General features: G+C 41.7%; 1 protein-coding gene across 1 annotated transcript in view; it reads right to left on the bottom strand.

Annotated features, from left to right (window-relative positions):
• LOC117520137 (neuronal acetylcholine receptor subunit alpha-7-like) overlaps nt 1-21,401 on the bottom strand; it is a 215,063-nt gene that overhangs the window by 109,500 nt on the left and 84,162 nt on the right. The window lies entirely within an intron of this gene.

Below are 21,401 nucleotides of genomic sequence, written 5' to 3' on the forward strand. Positions count from 1 at the left end.
CAAGGCACCTTAAGTCTCTAACCTCATTCTGTTACAGGAACAAGACAATCCTGGAAGATTCTCCTGCCCATCTGCATAATCATTTCTTCATCACCAAGTTTACATCATTACGCAAGCGATGAGCATGTGCAGCAAGTTAGGCCAACAGAGGACAGTCTCACTAAGCCTTTACATGGCTAATAGACGGTAATACTTTGTTTCTCATGGATTATGGAAGGATTGCACCATCCTTATCCTTCTGACTGCAGTTCTATTCAGATTAAGTTTTTTCAGATATTTATCAAGCATTCTAGTTATTAACAGATTATTAAGTTTCATAGAAACACAGTGAATGTCTCACCACCGCCATTCTCTGACTAATCAAGTCCTATAGCATGTACCGTCGAGGGTACAGGCACAATGTGGCTGGACACAAATGCAGGACACCGGGACACAGACGTGGTAGCAATAAAAGGATTTATCTTAAAACGTTGCAGAGGTGCAGTACACAGAATGGCAGGCAAGGAGGCAGAGGTACAAACAGATAAGTGGCAGACTCGTGGCCCAGTAAATGAGCAGAGGTCAAAAAACAGAACGTGGCAAAGACTGGGGCAAAGGGAAGGTTCGGGAAGAAGGTGTGGTTTGGTTAATCACAGAAGAGGGAAAAGAGGCAAGAAAATGAGTAACGTGAACAAAACAAAAGAGGCAGCTAAGAAATAAAATGTGACAAACCTAAAAAGAGAACAAGAAAAATAAAAGACAATAACTAAAACAAGACCAGAACGGAACATGGCTGAGATGTACAAGTAACAACAAACAATGATAATAAAATAGCAAAACAAACAATAGGCTACACAGCAAAACTAAAGAATAGAAACCAAAACCCGTATAATGCACCGAAAAAGGAACAATGCAACTAATGACAACACAAAGATAAGCAGAAAATAAAACCAGCCACAAAAACATACACCATGGAAAAAACAACTGGGGAGCAACTAAACACATGACTAATAAAGAAAGATAACCGGAAAATAAAACACAAAAGATAAATGAGAAACAAAACCAGAGAAAAACATGACACAAATCAGTCCAAACAACAAAGGAGGAGAGACAGATACCGACAGGGAACAAAAACATAAGGCCGACCCGGGCCAAGGCAAAACCTGACATGCACATTTTCCCAAGCACCCTTTCTATATTGTTTATACACTGCTCTGGTATAAACTAACTAAACAGCACCAACTAACTAACTGAGGAAGTTACTGCACCCACTCAATGCAAGGTATATTAAATTTTTTTTTCATTATCCCATTTGTTTCAGAGTGCAAGCATGATGAAAAATCTATTGTTTAATTCTCAAACAACTATAGCAAGGAATTACAGTCAGGTGAAATTAAGAAACAAGCGGATGACAATTTAACATTCACAAAGTGTGAAACAGAACACTCATTCATTCAACCAGGAATGAGGAACAGAATCCACGTAAAGTCCCTTTTACACCAGGCCAACGTAGAGTTGCGTAATGCGACGTACCGACTACGTTGAGTTACGCAGCTCTATGCCAAGTTTTTGCTCCCCTACGAAACAGTATGCTGAGAGGTATGTGAGGTGGATGTAAAAAATTAAACACCAAAAATTAAACATTAATTTTTTTGGTGTAGAGCACTGGACACAGAAAGTATGCAGTGTTTAAGCAAGTCTTCACAACACTGTGCTACTGTGCACCAAGCCTCTGCAATTCTACACAACCCTACTCCAGGGCAAAAAAATCCTTTTAGGTTTTTTATCAGTACATTCCTGCACTGATAGATTTTATCCATCCCACCGGACTTTGCTGGCAGTGAAGCTTCAAAACCACGGAAGAAGTAAAGGCAGGCTGGGCAAGCTTCCACATTCAGGGGCATGTCCACATCCACTCCTCATGGACAGATCACCAGCAAGAGGACATGTCCACGTACACCGTCCACTCCTCACGGACGGAATGCAGTGTGCCATCACTACATCATCCGCAGATTTATTTCACCTCAAGATTGTGGCAAGTTACTGTAAATAAAGTCCAGAACTCCTGCTCACGGACCGATCGCCAGCGAGAGGACATGTCCACATTCAGTATAAGTCCTCACGGATGATTGTGGCACATTAATAAAGTCCATTAACTCCTAGAAATAATGTATTCTGACTTTTTCCAGTGTATCAAATCCATCTGTGTGTCCAGGCAGTCTGTGGCATCATGGGGCCAAGCTTCTAAACTGCGTGCAAGGTTTTTCTCTCTCTCTCTCTCTCTCTCTCTCTCTCCCTGCGTGCAACTATGGAGCCATTCCTGTGTACTAGATACACAGCACAATGCAACTCTAGGCAAGCCTGGTGTGAAAGGGGCTTAAAGGAAAAAGGGGCTTCGAGCTTGTATGGTTTTTCCTCTTCCTCTGTTTGTAAGATTTCCCCCTTTTGGGAAGTAATATTACAAAAATGTTCAAATTTCTATCTCATCAGAAAGGTATATAGTTACAATTTATTTAACAAATGCTTTTATTAGTTACATCTCTTGTATTGTGTGAATCAGCAACATGTGACTGCATATTTGCAAAAATAAATTACAACAAATTCTGTCACCCCATCATTAAATAGCCCTGGAGGTGGGTACTCTGGACCCAATGTTGCCTACAGGTTTCTTTAGAATTGTAATTTTACTTTCTCGAATAAAACAAAAACTAAGTAAAAATGCCACTGCATAATTTTGTTTTATTTTATAGAGAGCATTAACTAACGTTTTATGATGTGCTCATGGAAACAAATATGCACGCCTCTGACTAAGTGATAGTCCTGGGAGAAAAGAAAGTTTCGGTGTGCAACACACACACACACACACACACTGAGAAACAGCAGAGTGGACATGTGAAAGCAGGACGTAGAGAGTCTGATGGGCAGTGACAATGGCAGCAGTGACAGGTTTCTGCACTGTGGGACATGAGTCATCGAGCTTTCTTCTCATTCTCTCAACACCTGCTGCTGTCTTCACGCACACACACACACACACACACACACACACACACACACACACACACACACACACACACACACACACACACACACACACACACACACACACACACAGACAGACACATAATGACAAACAGATGACAGACACAAAGCAAAGACTGCTACACCTGAGGCAGAAAGAGTCGTGCAGCTGAAAGAATTACCATTTCCAAGTATCCAGAAGGACATGATTTTTAAAGCTCGATCATTGACCAAGGGGAATGTAATGACATTAAAAATGACATTAAAATACTTTATGAAGTCCACAATGGAAGGAAATAAAACCGGGACTGGCCCAAACTGGAAACTCTAATTGGTTTGAAAGAGAAAGCAAAAACTATTCCTGTACTCTGAGATACACAGTTTGAGCTGATTGCATTAGCAAAAGCATCATCCATGCACAGTACTTTCACATTTATGGCATTACACGGCTTTATGCCCATGCACAACAAAACATTTTTAATCAGGTTGTTTCTAAAATAAAATATATCTGGGGCATGCACACACCCCAGACTGAATAGATTTGTAAACATCTCAGCAGAGGTGGGACAAAGTCACTGTCAAGTCATTCTCAAGTCATCAATCTGCAAGTCCTAAGTCAAGTCTCAAGTCAGCTTGCAAACAGTTGGTGGTCATTATGACTTGAGACTTGATTTAGGACTTGCTGATTCATGACTTGAGAGTGACTTGATGGTGACTTTGTCCCACCTCTGTATCTCAGCAGTCACATTCCTCTCTGTGCTAATGTGCAAAACATACAGTCCTGTGCAAATGTTTTAGGCCCCCCAAATATTGGCTAATCTACAACCCCAGTTCCAATGAAGTTGGGATGTTGTGTAAAATGTAAATAAAAAGAGAATACAATGATTTGCAAATCCTCTTCAACCTATATTCAATTGAATACACCAAAAAAGACAAGATATTTAAAGTCAAAGTTGGCTTTATTGTCAATTCTTCACATGTACTAGACATACAAGGAATCGAAATTTCATTTCTCACCTTCCCTCGGTGATGACAGAACAAGACATTTCGACAATAAGGACAGAAAAGTGCACAAGTATTTACAGTGTAGTGTCTGGGGTAATAGTATAAGGAATTTAATGTTCAAACTGATAAACTTTATTGTTTTGTGCCAAATATTTGCTCATTTGGAAATGGATACCTGCAACATGACAGTGGTATGTTTACCACAGTGTTACATCACCTTTCCTTCTAACAACACTCAATAAGCGTTTGGGAACTGAGGACATTAATTGTGAGTGTCATGATTGGGTATAAAAAGGAGCAGCCCCAAAGTCTCAGCCATTCACAAGCAAAGATGGGGTGAGGATCACCACTTCGTGAACAACTGCATGAAAAAATAGTCCAACAGTTTAAGAACAATGTTTCTCAACGTTCAATTGCAACGAATTTAGGGATTCCATCATCTACAGTCCATAATATAATCAGAAGATTCAGAGAATCTGGAGAACTTTCTACACGTAAGCTGCAAGGCTGAAAACCAACATTGAATGCCCGTGACCATCTATCCCTCAGGCAGCCCTGCATTAAAAACCGACATCATTGTGTAAAGGATCTTACTGCGTGGGCTCAGGAATATTCAGAAAACGATTGTCAGTTAATACAGTTCATTGCTACATCTACAAGTGCAAGTTAAAACTCTACCATGCAAAGCGAAAGCCATACATCAACAACATCCAGAAATGCAGCCGACTTCTCTGGGCTTGAGCTCATTTGAAATGTACAGACACAAAGTGGAAAAGTGTGCTGTGGTCTGATGAGTCCACATTTCAAATTGTTTTTGGAAATCATGGTCATAGTGTCCTCTGGACAAAAGAGAAAAAAGACCATCCAGATTGTTACCATCGCAAAGTTCAAAAGCCAGCATCTGTGATGGTATGGGGGTGTGTTAGTGCCCATGGCATAGACAACTTACACATCTGTGATGGCACCATCAATGCTGAAAGGTACATCCAGGTTTTGGAGCAACACATGCTGCCATCCAAGCAACGTCTTTTTCAGGGACGTCCCTGCTTATTTCAGCAAGACAATGTCAAGCCACATTCTGCACGTTACAACAGCGTGGCTTGTAGTAAAACAGTGCAGGTACTACACTGGCCTGCCTGCAGTCCAGACCTGTCGCCCATTGAAAATGTGTGGCGTATTATGAAGCGCAAAATACGACAATGGAGACCCCGAACTGTTGAACAACTGAAGTCGTACATCAAGCAAGAACGGGAAAGAATTCCACCTACAAAGCTTCAACAATTAGTGTTCTCAGGTCCCAAATGCTTATTGAGTGTTGTTAGAAGGAAAGGTGATGTAACACAGTGGTAAACATACCACTGTCCCACCTTTTTTGAAACGTGTTGCAGGCATCCATTTCAAAATGAGCAAATATTTGCACAAAAACAAAGTTTATCAGTTTGAACATTAAATATCTTGTCTTTGTGGTGTATTCAATTGAATATAAGTTGAAGAGGATTTGCAAATCATTGTATTCTGTTTTTAATTACATTTTACAAAACATCCCAACTTCACTGGAATTGGGGTTGTATTTTTTTATGTTGTCATTTCATTCATCGTGGTGTCAATTCTCATTCTGCATCTTATCAGAGGACTGCATGTGTTACAAAGGAATGGGGGAAAGTCATTTTGGATCCTCTTTTCCGGAAAAGAAAAATGCACCATGCACTAAGAGTCTTCTTTCTGAAGGTTGGCAACTGTGCTGAGGTGTCATCAACTTCATGGACACCACTCAAGTCCAAACCTGAGAGCTCATGCGGGTGGACACCTGGAACTTTCACCTTTGCAACCATACTCCCCCCAAAACCTAAAGACGTTGGTTTCCTGGACATTGTCTGGTAGGTAATGGAACACTGCCAGATTGGTTTACTGACATCAATTATGGCCAGAAATACAACTCTTGATAATCTTGCACTGCTGTTGAGGGAGCTTGGAAAACTCTGAATTGCAATGACAACACTCCCTAAGGCCCTCACACCTAGAAGCATCCAGTTTGAGATGGATGGATACATCTTCTTTTCTTCTGGACACTCCAATGGTCAGCACACATCAGGAATGGCTGCTGCTGTGGCGGATGAGTTCTATTTTGATAGTGTCAGATATCATCCCTGTCAATGGCCATTTTATGCCACTCACACAATAGCATTCTTTGGGCATATCCGCGAATGCTCCAAATACAGCCAGCTTAATGACAGAGGCTTTTTACTTGTAGCTTCATGACTGATAGCTGCCCTAGATGACACTCCTTGGATAGTAGTGATTTCGTTCACAATCACAGACACTGCCAGGGCTGGTTATGAGGCCTATATTGGTTCCCACTGAGCTGACAAATGTGGCGCAAATGGTTCAGGGCACTTTGATTTTCCAAAACTTTGGGGGCTATAACATGATGGACACTGGTTCCAATGTCCAGAATCCCACAGCTGAACATAGTACTCCAATACAAGCGGTGTAAATAAGGAAACTGCTTGTGTTCTCGCAGGAAGATAATGGAGCTTTCTGCAGAACAACACAGTCTACAGAATGGCCCAGTTTTTGAGCTCTGAGCACACACTTGTAGTGTCACTAAGGATTCATCTTAAGTTTTGCAGACGGTTGTCTGCTTTGTGTCCTTCAACTAAGCTTAATTATACTTGACATCATAGTGATGTACTGGTGGTGCGCCTGAAGCAAGAAGCAAGTACGCAAAAAGAAAGGTCTGGTTTATACAGCTGTTCCATACATTCTTATGTGGAACACTGTTTCTGAAACACATTTAGGAAATGCTCCTGAGTCATATATGAGAGAATGAACAAATAACCTACAGTGCATCTGGAAAGTTTTCACAGCACTGCATTTTCTCCACATTTTGTTACAGTATGTTCCAGCCTTATTTCAAAATGGATTAAATTAATTTGTTTCCTCAAAACTTTTATACAGAATACCTTACAATGACAGTGTGAAAAAAGTTTTTTTTTTTTTTTTTTGGGGGGGGGGGGTTGCAAATTATTTTTTTAAGATAAAGTGCAGCGGTGGTGGCCAAGTCGTTAGTGCACTTGGTTTCAGTGAGGAAGGTTCCCAGTTCAAACTCCAGACCATGTCCCACTGTGCATCCCATTCCATTTCTCCATGTAATGTGAAGTTGCGCCAGGAAGGACATCTGGTGTAAAACTTGTGCCAAATCAACATGCAATGCCACCACGGATTTGCTGTGGCAACCCCGAGTGCAAACAAGAGAGCAGCCAAAAGGACTTTATTAAAAAAAACAACAACACTAAGAAACCACATGTACATAAGTATTCACAGCCTTTGCCATGAAGCTCAAAATTGAGTTCAGGTTCATCTTGTTTCCACTAATCATCCTTGAGATGTTTCGACAGCTTAATTGGAGTCCACCTGGGGTAAATTCATTTGACTGGACATGATTTGGAAAGGCACACACCTGTCTACATATAAGGTCCCACAGTTGACAGTGCACATCAGAGCACAAACCAAGCATGAAGTCAAAGGAATTATCTGTAGACCTCCGAGACAGGATTGTCTCGAGGCACAAATCTGGGGAAGGTTACAGAAACATTTCTGCTGCTTTAAAGGTTCCAATGAGCACAGAACATGAGAAACAAAATTCTCTGGTCCGATGAGATGAAGACTGAACTCTTTGGTGTGAATGCCAGGCATCATGTTTGGAGGAAATCAGGCACCATCCCTACAGTGAAGCATGATGGTGGCAGCATCGTGCTGTGGGGATGTTTTTTCAGCAGCAGAAACTGAGAGACTAGTCAGAATTGAGGAAAAGATGAATGCATCAATGTACAGACACATCCTGGATGAAACGGTTCATCTTTCAGCAGGACAATGACCCTAAGTACACAGCCAAGATATCAAATGAGTGACTTAAGGACAACTCTGTGAATGTCCTTGAGAGGCCCAGCCAGAGCCCAGACCTGAATCTGATTGATCTCTCTGGAAAGATCTGAAAATGGCTGTGCACCGATGTTCCCCATCCAACATGATGGAGCTTGAGAGGTGCTGCAAAGAGGAATGGGCAAAACTGCCCAAAGATAGGTGCACCAAGCTTGTGGCATCATATTCAAGAAGACTTGAGGCTGTAATTGCTGCCAAAGGTACGTAAACAAAGAAGTGAACAAAGGATGTGAATACTTATGCACATGTGATTCCTTAGTTTTTTCTTTTTAATACATTTGCAAAAAATCATGTTGTCATTATGGGGTATTGTGAGTAGAATTTTGAGGGGAAAAATGGATTTACTCCATTTTGGAATAAGGCTGTAACATAAAATGTGGAAAAAGTGAAGTGCTGTGAATACTTTCTGGATTCACTGTATATGGGCGTACTCAGTGAAAAATTTATTGTTTAGGTCATACTGGAATATTATCAAATCTGATTCACGAATCCATGAGAAAATATTTGTTTTGTCAGAACTGTAATCAGTAAAGCTCATTTAGAACACATGTGCAATGACCCATCTGTACATTTATCTGTTTTTAAGATTGGGAGCATGTTGTGTTTACCCATCCATCCATTTTCTAAACTCCCTTATTCCACTTAAGGGTCACGGGGTGTGGGGGTGGGGGTGTTTGGGGGGTCTATCCCTGAGGTCACCAAACTGGCTACCAGCCTACAGTCTATTTCGGTCACTAAAATATGTAACCTGCATGTTGTTGGATGTGGGAGGAAGCTGGAGAACATGGAGGGAAACCAGGCCAGCTCCACATAGAAAGGACCAGGTCAGTCGTGAACTTGGGGCCTTCTTGCTGTGAGGCAACAGTGCTACCCACTAAGCTACTGTGCTGCCTGTTGTGTTTATGCCTTCCAGAATTATACATATTTGCTTTTATTTCTTCTTTCGTTTAAACATTCAGAAAATTGTCCCTCAACTATCCATCTGTCTAAAAGTGAATCCCCTTACTTGATAAATTTGCTATTTATATTTGTGACCTGTCACAGTGGTGAGTCTGTGCATCCACCAACATTTCCAACCACAGAATTAGGATTCTGCCTGTGGTTTACCTGAGTTGGATGTCCTTCTTGTGCCTCATCGATCTGCAGTCAAGTGAAACCTTTGACTTCCCCTCCAGTGAGAGACGAGGTCAACAGCTCTCACGTGTATTCTGCATACAAACACAAACTCTCTCTCTCTCACACACACACACATACACTCATATGTGACACTCATTCAAGTTTACAATTTGTTCCTATTGAAGTGACAAAGCTTCATCACAAATGTGATTTATCATTTTAATATAACAGTACTCACAATGTCACAATACACCATTTAACTGAAAGTTAAACCTTTATGGGCCTGTCACACCTTGACGATTTAGCCAGCGTATGCCGATGTATGAAACATTTGATAAATATTTGATAAATATGCTGGTGTACGTCAAATAAGTTATGGGTAAGTTTTGTATAAGTTAAGAGCATGATGAAGCACACTGGTATGCGGCAAGGTTGTCAAAACATTTTGTGCACTTACAAAAATTTTGATGTATGCCAGCATGTGGCTCATACGTCCTGCATACATGGCCCATAAGTTGTAGGTAAGTTATGCAATCATTGGTGCACGTTCGCACATGTTACTTGTAAGTTACTCATGAGTCGAAATACGTTGAGATAATGTCTAAATGTCCAAAACTTATTTCCAACATATGAGTAACGTGCTTTGAACCTATGTGTAACTTTTATCAAACTTATCTCCAACGTGTTTCTTACTCACAGCTACCGTATAATGCTGTATTGGCAGTGTTTGGGAGAACTGGCATATAAAAATAGGGTTCACAGAAGGAAATCGTCAGTACTTAAGGGGAGGTGATGGTCTAAGTGGTTAAGCGTTGGGCTTGAGACCAGAGGATCCTTGGTTCAAATCCCAGCCTGACTGGAAAATCACTAAGGGCCTTTGGGCAAGGTCCTTAATCCCCCTAGTTGCTGCCGGTGTGTAGTGAGTTCCTTGTATGGCAGCACCCTCACATTGGGGTGAATGTGAGGCATTACTGTAAAGCCCTTTGAGCGTCTGATGCAGATAGAAGAGCGCTATATAAATGCAGTCCATTTACCATTTTACCATTTACTTCTCAAGACTCCATGGTGAGCACATGTCCATGTCATCTGAGAGATGGAGGATCCAGCAAGGCTGTAATGATGATATTGATGCTGATGTCTAGTGTGGATTTGAATCATGGATTGGCAGCCTTTATATAGGCTAAGACATGTGTTTGTTGGCAGTACACTGCCATGTACTATGCATGAGTTTGACTATATCATTGGGCATAAGTCATGAATGCCAGCAGCACGCTAAGCATATAAAAATTCTATATAAGTTATTAATATGTTATGTATATGTCCAACTCATTATGAATATGCCCAAAATTGAAAGAAAAAAAAAAAACAGTGATAGGTCAGTGTATGACAGCGGGACGTGCCGGTTGAAGATGTGCCAGTTTAAAATGGTTTCCGCTGAAACCCCCCATCCTTCGAATGGTTTGTGCTCACACTCCCACACTCCACCCGGGGATTAGTCTCTACACACAGACAGCGTCACTTCACACGGAAAGATAGTGTACTGTTTTGTTTTCAGCTGAAATAGCCGAAGCAGTTGCGAAAAGTGCAGTTTTTTTCTGTTACCAGTGGAGAAGGGAAGACGAGGCAAATGGGAGAGGTTGTGTCGGTAAATGTTAGCTTACATACCTAGACAGAGTAGCTGCGTTCTCTCACCTGCACAATCGCCTCGACACGTTTGAGCTCTGGGTCATAAAAAAACCGCAACACATGTCCACTTTTCACCACATCGTTGCTTTTTCTTTGCATTTTCATTTTGTTTGCTGTGTAATTTACCCAAAAACTCAGAGAAAGTGTCATGTTTCTAATGAGACAGACAAGGTCTGTCCCCAAATGTAGAAAAATTGCTTCATATGCATCATATTTTACCCCTTTAGTGCCCACCCTCAAACAAGACTGCAGTGCCCAATATCTGGTCATCAACACAGCGACAACACTGCAAATGGTTTGATTTAAACAGCTGTTCCTCACTGTACACAGTAAATATACCAAAACAGGAAATACTTTACTCGGGCAGCATGCCTAGATACAGTCTGGATGATTAGTGTCACTCACAGTATCGATTAGCTATGCGTGAAACATTTGGCTGAGCCAGTTTGAGCATAATTACAATAAAATATGAAAAGCTTCGCGACACAGAGTGAAACAGCTGAATGACTCATCACAAGCAAAACTTGAACGGTCCTTATTTTGCTCTCGCTCTTAATTGAATTCCACGTTGAAATGGCATCTGCTCACGCTCTGAAACAACATTATCTTCACGTTGAGATCATAAAATGAATGAATGAACTGATAATGAGCCATCGTCTGAGGGCATAATAAGACCAAATGCACCAGCGATGAAAATCCTGCGTGTTATTGGCTGCACACTGATGGCGCGTGTGGTGCTATTACTGCCCGTAATTGTGTCACAATGTGTGCGCCTGCAAACAGTTGTGAAGATTTTACTGTATATTCACTCAACTGGTCTGCATGCATGTGTGTAGACAGTTACTGTTTAATAGTGAGGATGGTGCAGACGTATCCTTAAAGGTGCATTGCATAATTAATGTGAGGCTTTCTCCTCCCACAGGTTTCACCGAAAACTCTAAATCTGCAGCTTTGTCCTGAGGACATGAACCTGGCTTAATTGTCAGCTCCTCTTGCATTGCATTATGGGTCATTTCTGTCAACAACAAAAGCAACAATGTGGCACCAAAGTAACACCCACACTTTTATTGTGTCGCTCATGTGTGTAATTTTGCTTTACGTGAGTGCAGAACTGAGCAGACTGCAAAGTGTGGAGAGCAGCACACCACGAGGAAGTAGCCAGTGAGGAAAAGAGGAGGAACACATGTTGATATTGATTTACGCGAAGCGACGGCAATAACGGAGAGAAACGGCCGACTGAACAGAGTTACAATGAGTTCTGAAAGAGGGATGGACACAGACAGAAATAGAACGGGATGAAGGATGAGACTGTGTGGCGGGACGGATGATGGAGGGAGAGAGGGGAGGAGTGCAGAGGGTAAAAAGGGAGCAGTGCAGAAAGAGATGGGTGGGAGCAGGGAGATTAGGGCGGGTAATCCCAGCAGGTCAAAAAGATGAGCTTTTAAATTTCTGGATAATACCTCAAAACTGTTATTTTGTTTTTACTCAAGTTTTCTCTTTCTGTGTAAAACGCAACATCTCGTATTTTTATGTTTTAAGTTTGTGCTGTATCGGAATCACATTGACTTATTTGAAAGGTTCTACAGGCATAAAGTTACACAAACTGTGTCTGGGTTTGTTTGTTTGTTTTTTTCTTTTTGTGACTAAACCTCTCCACCTCCACCTGTCTTCTGGGAACATCTGACTCTCGCTCAGACATTATGCAGTTATCTTGCAGAAAAACAACCGGTCTACATTCGTAATTGTCATGAGCAAACCTCGCACAGAAGCCTGAAGAACAGTGGATAAGCACATGACAAAAGCTTGACCTAAATCTCAAAATGCATTGAGCATGGCGAGCACCCGTTATTATCTCGTCCGTACCAGATGCTGTTTGGTGAGCAGAAGAAAATGTCTCAGATTGTGGAGCTGCTGCACTGGGAAGATGCATCATTAGACAAATGCAGAATGGGAACAGTTTGTGCTCTGACTCACTGAAACATGAGGAGGACAATTTTCTGGGTGTTCATTTGTTTGATTTGTAACATTAAGGTTAATATTAATGTACAGCAATGCAACTCTGGTGAGGACAAAAAGATGCATTCAAGGAATTCACCACCTCTGTGTCTAAAAACCCAATTATCTGGCGTGAACACACATACTGACTTTTAAGTACACCTTGCTAGACCCCCTTTGCCTCCAGAACTGCCTTAATTCTTTGTGAAATGGATTCAACAAGGTGTTGGAAACATTCCTCAGAGATGTTGGTCCATATTGACATGATAGCATCACGCAGTCGCCCATTCAACCAGTCTGCCCATTCTCCTCTGACCCCTGACATCAACACTGTATATCTTCTTTTTTGGACCATTCTCTGTAAACCCTAGAGATGGTTGTGCGTGAGAACTCCAGTAGATCAGCAGTTTCTGAAATACTCAGACCAGCCCTTCTGGCACCAACAACCACGTCATGTTCAAAGTCACTTAAATCCCCTTTCTGCCCCATTCTGATGCTCGGTTTGAATTTCAGCAAGCCGCCTTCACCACGTCTACATGCCTAAATGCATTGAGTTGCTGCCATGTGATTGGCTGATTAGCTATTTGTGTTAGCAAACAGTTGAACAGGTGCACCTAATAAAGTGGCCAGTCAATGTATATTGGGTTGCTGCAAAGGTGAATGTAACATCTCAAAGGAGTTAGTGCAAGTTACAGATGATCAGTGTTGGGATTAAAAATGACTTCTAACATCTTGACTGCATTCATTCAGAATCAGAATCAGATTATTAGGTGCTCTTGTTTTTCTTGCACTACTATTGCTTATTTGCATATCCACATATTGCTGTTGTGTGGGCTGCTGAAGAGGAGGTACTGCTGGCCCACCACCACCAGAGGGCACCCTGCCTGGAGTGCGGGCTCCAGGCACCAGAGGGCGCTGCCGCCTCACAGGAGCAGCCGGGGTGACAGCTGACACTCATCACCTGTGACAGCTGTCACCACTCATCTGATCTGCATCGGTATATCAGCAAGACGTCATCTCCACCTCTTTGCCGAGATATCGTTCTACCTGAAAGGTAATATCCTCAGCCTGACTGCTTGATAGAAAGCCTTTTTGTTGTGATTTTTGTGAGTGATAACAGACTTTTTCTCCAACGAGAGGTGGAGGTAGCTTCCCTGCCGTGCAGATTGCTGGGTGCAGACGCACCCACGTTTAATTGTGTTTTTGTTCCTCGCCAGCAGTACCAGGTCCGACACGCGGAGGCAGTGGCCACCTGGGAGTTCGGGACTTGGCGGCTCCAGTATTCCCGGGGTCTGGTGGCGGAGGAAATCGTGTGGTTCCGGTTCTGCTTTGGACAGGCGTCTCCTATCTTCGAGCCTGCCCACACGACACCTTGTAATTTTACCTTTGATCAATTGTGGAATCTGTTGTGTTTGTTGTGCATGTTCGCAACAGTAAAGTGTTGTTATTTGACCTATTCCATTGTCCGTTCATTTGCGCCCCCTGTTGTGGGTCCGTGTACTTACACTTTCCCAACAATTGCACTTTTTACAATACTTTGTAGTGTTTTTTTTTTTTTTTTTTTTTTTTTAGTTTTGGTATGAATTCTGGACTGAACATTTGACATTTGATAGTGATTTTTTTATGTTACATTGTTTTTATTATGTCTGACTTTAGACTTTTAATTGGGTCTTATTCTTACTGTTAATATTGTCATTGTGTACCTTGCCTTTTGTGTGCTCCTACTGCAACACTAATTTCCTTCATGGGACAATAAAGAAATTCTGATTCTGATTCTTAGAATGCGCACCAAAACACCACGGTAGCTGTTTGTGGCGCAATCTTTTTGTTCATTCAATTTCTACTGCTTATTGGGGGGTTACAGTGGCAGCAGAACAACAAGCTCATCCCACAGTTCCCTATCCTTGGCCAAGTCCTCGAGCTTCCTCCCTGGAGATTACGAGGTATTCCAAAGCCACCTGGTAAATACAATCCCTTCAACATGTCCTGGGTCTTCCCTGGTGCCTCCTCCCTGTTGGACGTGCCTAGAAGACCTCCCTAGGGAGATGAGAGCAGTGAGGACTCACAATAGAGCAGTGGCTCTATTCTGAGTCCCTCCCAGATATTTGAGCTTCACATCCTGTCGCTGAGTGTAGCCCAGATACCCGATAGAGGAATACCATTTATGCCGCTTGTATCTGCTCCCTTGCTCTTTGTTTATAATAGGGATGTATTTAACTAATTTAATTATATTCAGGAGGCAAAAATGGTCAGAGTTTGGTTTTTTTTCTAAAGTCAAGAATTAACAAAGTTACTTTTTAACCTTATTTGTTATGTTAGCAGGAGGTGGTAAAATCACAAGTCAGAATTTCAGTACATCCACTTGGAAAATGATTCACAATATTAATACCAGCATTTTGGCATCAAAATTAATCCTATATCTTGAAAATAACCCCCACCCCTTGAATGTAACAAAGTATGGTCTATTTTCAATTATCTGGCTATTCCGCTATGTGTAAAGTTTGTCCATGCTATTCAAAAATTTCATAAACACAATTCTTTCACAAAGGTTTTATTTAGATAGATAGATAGATAGATAGATAGATAGATAGATAGATAGATAGATAGATAGATAGATAGATAGATAGATAGATAGATAGATAGATAGCTTTTATTATCATTGTCATTACAACAACGAGATGTCCGCACTCACATTCCACATGCAACAGCAATTGATCTACAATTATAACTTGTTTACCGTAATCAATCAATCAATCAATTTTATTTATATAGTGCCAAATCACAACAAACAGTTGCCCCAAGGCGCTTTATATTGTAAGGCAAGGCCATACAATAATTACGTAAAAACCCCAACGGTCAAAACGACCCCCTGTGAGCAAGCACTTGGCGACAGTGGGAAGGAAAAACTCCCTTTTAACAGGAAGAAACCTCCAGCAGAACCAGGCTCAGGGAGGGGCAGTCTTCTGCTGGGACTGGTTGGGGCTGAGGGAGAGAACCAGGAAAAATACATGCTGTGGAGGGGAGCAGAGATCAATCACTAATGATTAAATGCAGAGTGGTGCATACAGAGCAAAAAGAGAAAGAAACACTCAGTGCATCATGGGAACCCCCCAGCAGTCTAAGTCTATAGCAGCATAACTAAGGGATGGTTCAGGGTCACCTGATCCAGCCCTAACTATAAGCTTTAGCAAAAAGGAAAGTTTTAAGCCTAATCTTAAAAGTAGAGAGGGTGTCTGTCTCCCTGATCCGAATTGGGAGCTGGTTCCAGAGGAGAGGAGCCTGAAAGCTGAAGGCTCTGCCTCCCATTCTACTCTTACAAACCCTAGGAACTACAAGTAAGCCTGCAGTCTGAGAGCGAAGAGCTCTATTGGGGTGATATGGTACTATGAGGTCCCTAAGATAAGATGGGACCTGATTATTCAAAACCTTATAAGTAAGAAGAAAAATTTTAAATTCTATTCTAGAATTAACAGGAAGCCAATGAAAAGAGGCCAATATGGGTGAGATATGCTCTCTACTTCTAGTCCCCGTTAGTACTCTAGCTGCAGCATTTTGAATTAACTGAAGGCTTTTCAGGGAACTTTTAGGACAACCTGATAATAATGAATTACAATAGTCCAGCCTAGAGGAAATAAATGCATGAATTAGCTTTTCAGCATCACTCTGAGACAAGACCTTTCTAATTTTAGAGATACTGCATAAATGCAAAAAAGCAGTCCTACATATTTGCTTAATATGCGTATTGAAAGACATATCCTGATCAAAAATGACTCCAAGATTTCTCACAGTATTACTGGAGGTCAGGTAATGCCATCCAGAGTCAGGATCTGGTTAGACACCATGTTTCTAAGATTTGTGGGGCCAACTACAATAACTTCAGTTTTATCTGAGTTTAAAAGCAGGAAATTAGAGGTCATCCATGTCTTTATGTCTGTAAGACAATCCTGCAGTTTAGCTAATTGGTGTGTGTCCTCTGGCTTCATGGATATATAAAGCTGGGTATCATCTGCGTAACAATGAAAATTTAAGCAATGCCGTCTAATAATACTGCCTAAGGGAAACATGTATAAAGTGAATAAAATTGGTCCTAGCACAGAACCTTGTGGAACTCCATAATTAACCTTAGTCTGTGAAGAAGATTCCCCATTTACATGAACAAATTGTAATCTATTAGATAAATATGATTCAAACCACCGAGGCGCAGTGCCTTTAATACCTATGGCATGCTCTAATCTCTGTAATAAAATTTTATGGTCAACAGTATCAAAAGCAGAACTGAGGTCTAACAGAACAAGCACAGAGATGAGTCCACTGTCTGAGGCCGTAAGAAGATCATTTGTAACCTTCACTAATGCTGTTTCTGTACTATGATGAATTCTAAAACCTGACTGAAACTCTTCAAATAGACCATTCCTCTGCAGATGATCAGTTAGCTGTTTTACACCTACCCTTTCAAGACTTTTTGAGAGAAAAGGAAGGTTGGAGATTGGCCTATAATTAGCTAAGATAGCTGGGTCAATGGATGGCTTTTTGTGGTACATAGCCAACTAATAAAGATAGATTGATCATATTTAAGATTGAAGCATTAAATAATGGTAGGGCTTCCTTGAGCAGCCTGGTAGGAATGGGGACTAATAGAGATGTTGATGGTTTGGATGAAGTAACTAATGAAAATAACTCAGACAGAACAATCTGAGAGAAAGAGTCTAACCAAATACTGGCATCACTGAAAGCAGCCAAAGATAACGATACGTCTTTGGGATGGTTATGAATAATTTTTTCTCTAATAGTTAAAATTTTATTAGCAAAGAAAGTCATGAAGTCATTACTAGTTAAAGTTAAAGGAATACTCGGTTCAATAGAGCTCTGACTCTTTGTCAGCCTGGCTACAGTGCTGAAAAGAAACCTGGGGTTGTTCTTATTTTCTTCAATTAGTGATGAGTAGTAAGATGTCCTAGCTTTACGGAGGGCTTTTTTATAGAGCAACAGACTCTTTTTCCAGGCTAAGTGAAGATCTTCTAAATTAGTGAGACGCCATTTCCTCTCCAACTTACGGGTTATCTGCTTTAAGCTGCGAGTTTGTGAGTTATACCACGGAGTCAGGCACTTCTGATTTAAAGCTCTCTTTTTCAGAGGAGCTACAGCATCTAAAGTTGTCTTCAATGAGGATGTAAAACTATTGACGAGATACTCTAGCTCATTTACAGAGTTTAGGTAGCTACTCTGAACTGTGTTGGTATATAGCATTAGAGAACATAAAGAAGGAATCATATCCTTAAACCTAGTTACAGCGCTTTCTGAAAGACTTCTAGTGTAATGAAACTTATTCCCCACTGCTGGGTAGTCAATCAGAGTAAATGTAAATGTTATTAAGAAATGATCAGACAGAAGGGAGTTTTCAGGGAATACTGTTAAGTCTTCAATTTCCATACCATAAGTCAGAACAAGATCTAAGATATGATTAAAGTGGTGGGTGGACTCATTTACATTTTGAGCAAAGCCAATTGAGTCTAATAATAGATTAAATGCAATGTTGAGGCTGTCATTCTCAGCATCTGTGTGGATGTTAAAATCGCCCACTATAATTATCTTATCTGAGCTAAGCACTAAGTCAGACAAAATTTCTGAAAATTCACAGAGAAACTCACAGTAACGACCAGGAGGACGATAGATAACAACAAATAAAACTGGTTTTTGGGACTTCCAATTTGGATGGACAAGACTAAGAGTCAAGCTTTCAAATGAATTAAAGCTCTGTCTGGGTTTTTGATTAATTAATAAGCTGGAATGGAAGATTGCTGTTAATCCTCTGCCTCGGCCCGTGCTACGAGCGTTCTGGCAGTTAGTGTGACTCGGGGGTGTTGACTCATTTAAACTAACATATTCATCCTGCTGTAACCAGGTTTCTGTAAGGCAGAATAAATCAATATGTTGATCAATTATTATATCATTTACTAACAGGGACTTAGAAGAGAGAGACCTAATGTTTAATAGACCACATTTAACTGTTTTAATCTGTGGTGCAGTTGAAGGTGCTATATTATTTTTTCTTTTTGAATTTTTATGCTTAAATAGATTTTTGCTGGTTATTGGTGGTCTGGGAGCAGGCACCGTCTCTACGGGGATGGGGTAATGAGGGGATGGCAGGGGGAGAGAAGCTGCAGAGAGGTGTGTAAGACTACAACTCTGCTTCCTGGTCCCAACCCTGGATAGTCACGGTTTGGAGGATTTAAGAAAATTGGCCAGATTTCTAGAAATGAGAGCTGCTCCATCCAAAGTGGGATGGATGCCGTCTCTCCTAACAAGACCAGGTTTTCCCCAGAAGCTCTGCCAATTATCTATGAAGCCCACCTCATTTTTTGGACACCACTCAGACAGCCAGCAATTCAAGGAGAACATGCGGCTAAACATGTCACTCCCGGTCCGATTGGGGAGGGGCCCAGAGAAAACTACAGAGTCCGACATTGTTTTTGCAAAGTTACACACCGATTCAATGTTAATTTTAGTGACCTCCGATTGGCGTAACCGGGTGTCATTACTGCCGACGTGAATTACAATCTTACCAAATTTACGCTTAGCCTTAGCCAGCAGTTTCAAATTTCCTTCAATGTCGCCTGCTCTGGCCCCCGGAAGACAATTGACTATGGTTGCTGGTGTCGCTAACTTCACATTTCTCAAAACAGAGTCGCCAGTAACCAGAGTTTGATCCTCGGCGGGTGTGTCGCTGAGTGGGGAAAAACGGTTAGAAATGTGAACGGGTTGGCGGTGTACACGGGGCTTCTGTTTAGGGCTACGCTTCCTCCTCACAGTCACCCAGTCGGCCTGCTTTCCCGGCTGCTCGGGATCTGCCAGAGGGAAACTAACGGCGGCTAAGCTACCTTGGTCCGCACCGACTACAGGGGCCTGGCTAGCTGTAGAATTTTCCACGGTGCGGAGCCGAGTCTCCAATTCGCCCAGCCTGGCCTCCAAAGCTACGAATAAGCTACACTTATTACAAGTACCATTACTGGTAAAGGAGGCCGAGGAATAACTAAACATTTCACACCCAGAGCAGAAAAGTGCGGGAGAGACACAAGAAGCCGCCATGCCAAACCGGCTAAGAGCTAGTAGCTGCGCTAAGCTAGCGGATTCCTAAAAACACACAAAGTGAATAATGTGTAAATAATTTAGAGGTGATTCAGCAGAGGGAGTGCTTTAGTTAAGGCACGTGAAGATTACACTGTGAAACAAATCGTTATCTAGGTAACTAGATCAATCTAACTGCGCAGATTAAACAGCTAACAGATACAGCAAAACACCGCTGTGCTCCGGAACAGGAAGTGATACAATACCGCAGTGAGAGCCAACCACCAGTAGAGGCGGTAATAATGAGTAGGTAATAATGGCACACATCAGAATTAGGACAACACATATACATTTGACATTGTTTACGTGCACTAAACTTGAAACAGTCTGTTTCCCAATTGAGGCAATGTGAGTGTGTTTGTAGCCGCTGCAACTGTCAAGTCGCGCCGCCAGGCCAGCTTGAGAGGACAAGGCCTGCCGCAGTGAGGGAGGGGTAGGAAGAGTGATAAGAGGACTGGGGCATGCTTCGGTCCATGTGTAAGTCTGTCAGTTTATTGTCCTTGTGAGTTGAGATAAGAATGGAGCCAAATAATCTCACCAGAGCCTGGATAAATTCCTCTGGAGGAAAAACAGTGGGCAATTGACTTTGATGCCTGTAGGTTTGCAGCCGAGCAGTGAAAAACACTTTTTACAGTTCCACTCACTCAGCCAAATCCCAATTATGAATTAAGAATATTCCTAATTTTGAATTAAGAATATTCACCTGCCTCTGAAACCTTCAGCTTCAACTGCAAGGCACGCATCAGCTCCAAGGTGTCATCCAATTTGCGACTGAGTTCAAGAGTCAACGCAGTCTGAGAATGCACTGCCTTGCCGACCTCGTTAATCATGACGGACAAGCGAGGGCCCATGGTTCTTGATGCCGCCGTCTTGCCAATTTTCCGGTAGATCAGGGCAGCACATAAGGCAAAAAGTACCAGCCCTGCTACCATAAGACCAAAAATGAATAGGTCCTCGACGTCCTCCACAGAGAAAGGCGCCAAGCATGCCACACGCCAGGAACTCCAGGAGTCGAGGACATAGCCCACAGGATACATTCCATCTGGGCAGGCAGAATCCCCCGGTCCTGACCTTCTTGTAGAAACAATGGTGTCAATAGCGTTCAGAGACGAGCTGATCAATTCCATGGTTAATCCAATAGTAGTCCAATAGATCCAGAATCCAATATAGTTTTGAGGAATTCACAAGTCTGGTGAAGTAGGGACTTGAAGGTTAAAAGCAGAGAAATAAGGGAGAGTGGAGGAGATGCGACCGCCCTCGTCGGAGTCCCAAGCTGTTTTTTTCAGTAACACTGTGTGAATAAAAGAACTTAGGAGGAGGCCATGCTCTTCAAAAACTTTAAAAACATAAACCATTGTCAAAGGTTTTATCAAATTCTTTAGATCTTGTTTTTGGTTTGGCCATGACACTTGATTTACTACAACTTGTCATGCTGTGACTTGAAATTACATGTGTAATTGCACGATCACTAATAATATCAGTACTTATGTAGCTTTTGTGACTTCTCTAAAACAAGTACTACCAAGTCAGGAGCA

This window comes from Thalassophryne amazonica, chromosome 11 (genome assembly GCF_902500255.1).
Source record: "Thalassophryne amazonica chromosome 11, fThaAma1.1, whole genome shotgun sequence".
Taxonomy (NCBI): domain Eukaryota; kingdom Metazoa; phylum Chordata; class Actinopteri; order Batrachoidiformes; family Batrachoididae; genus Thalassophryne; species Thalassophryne amazonica.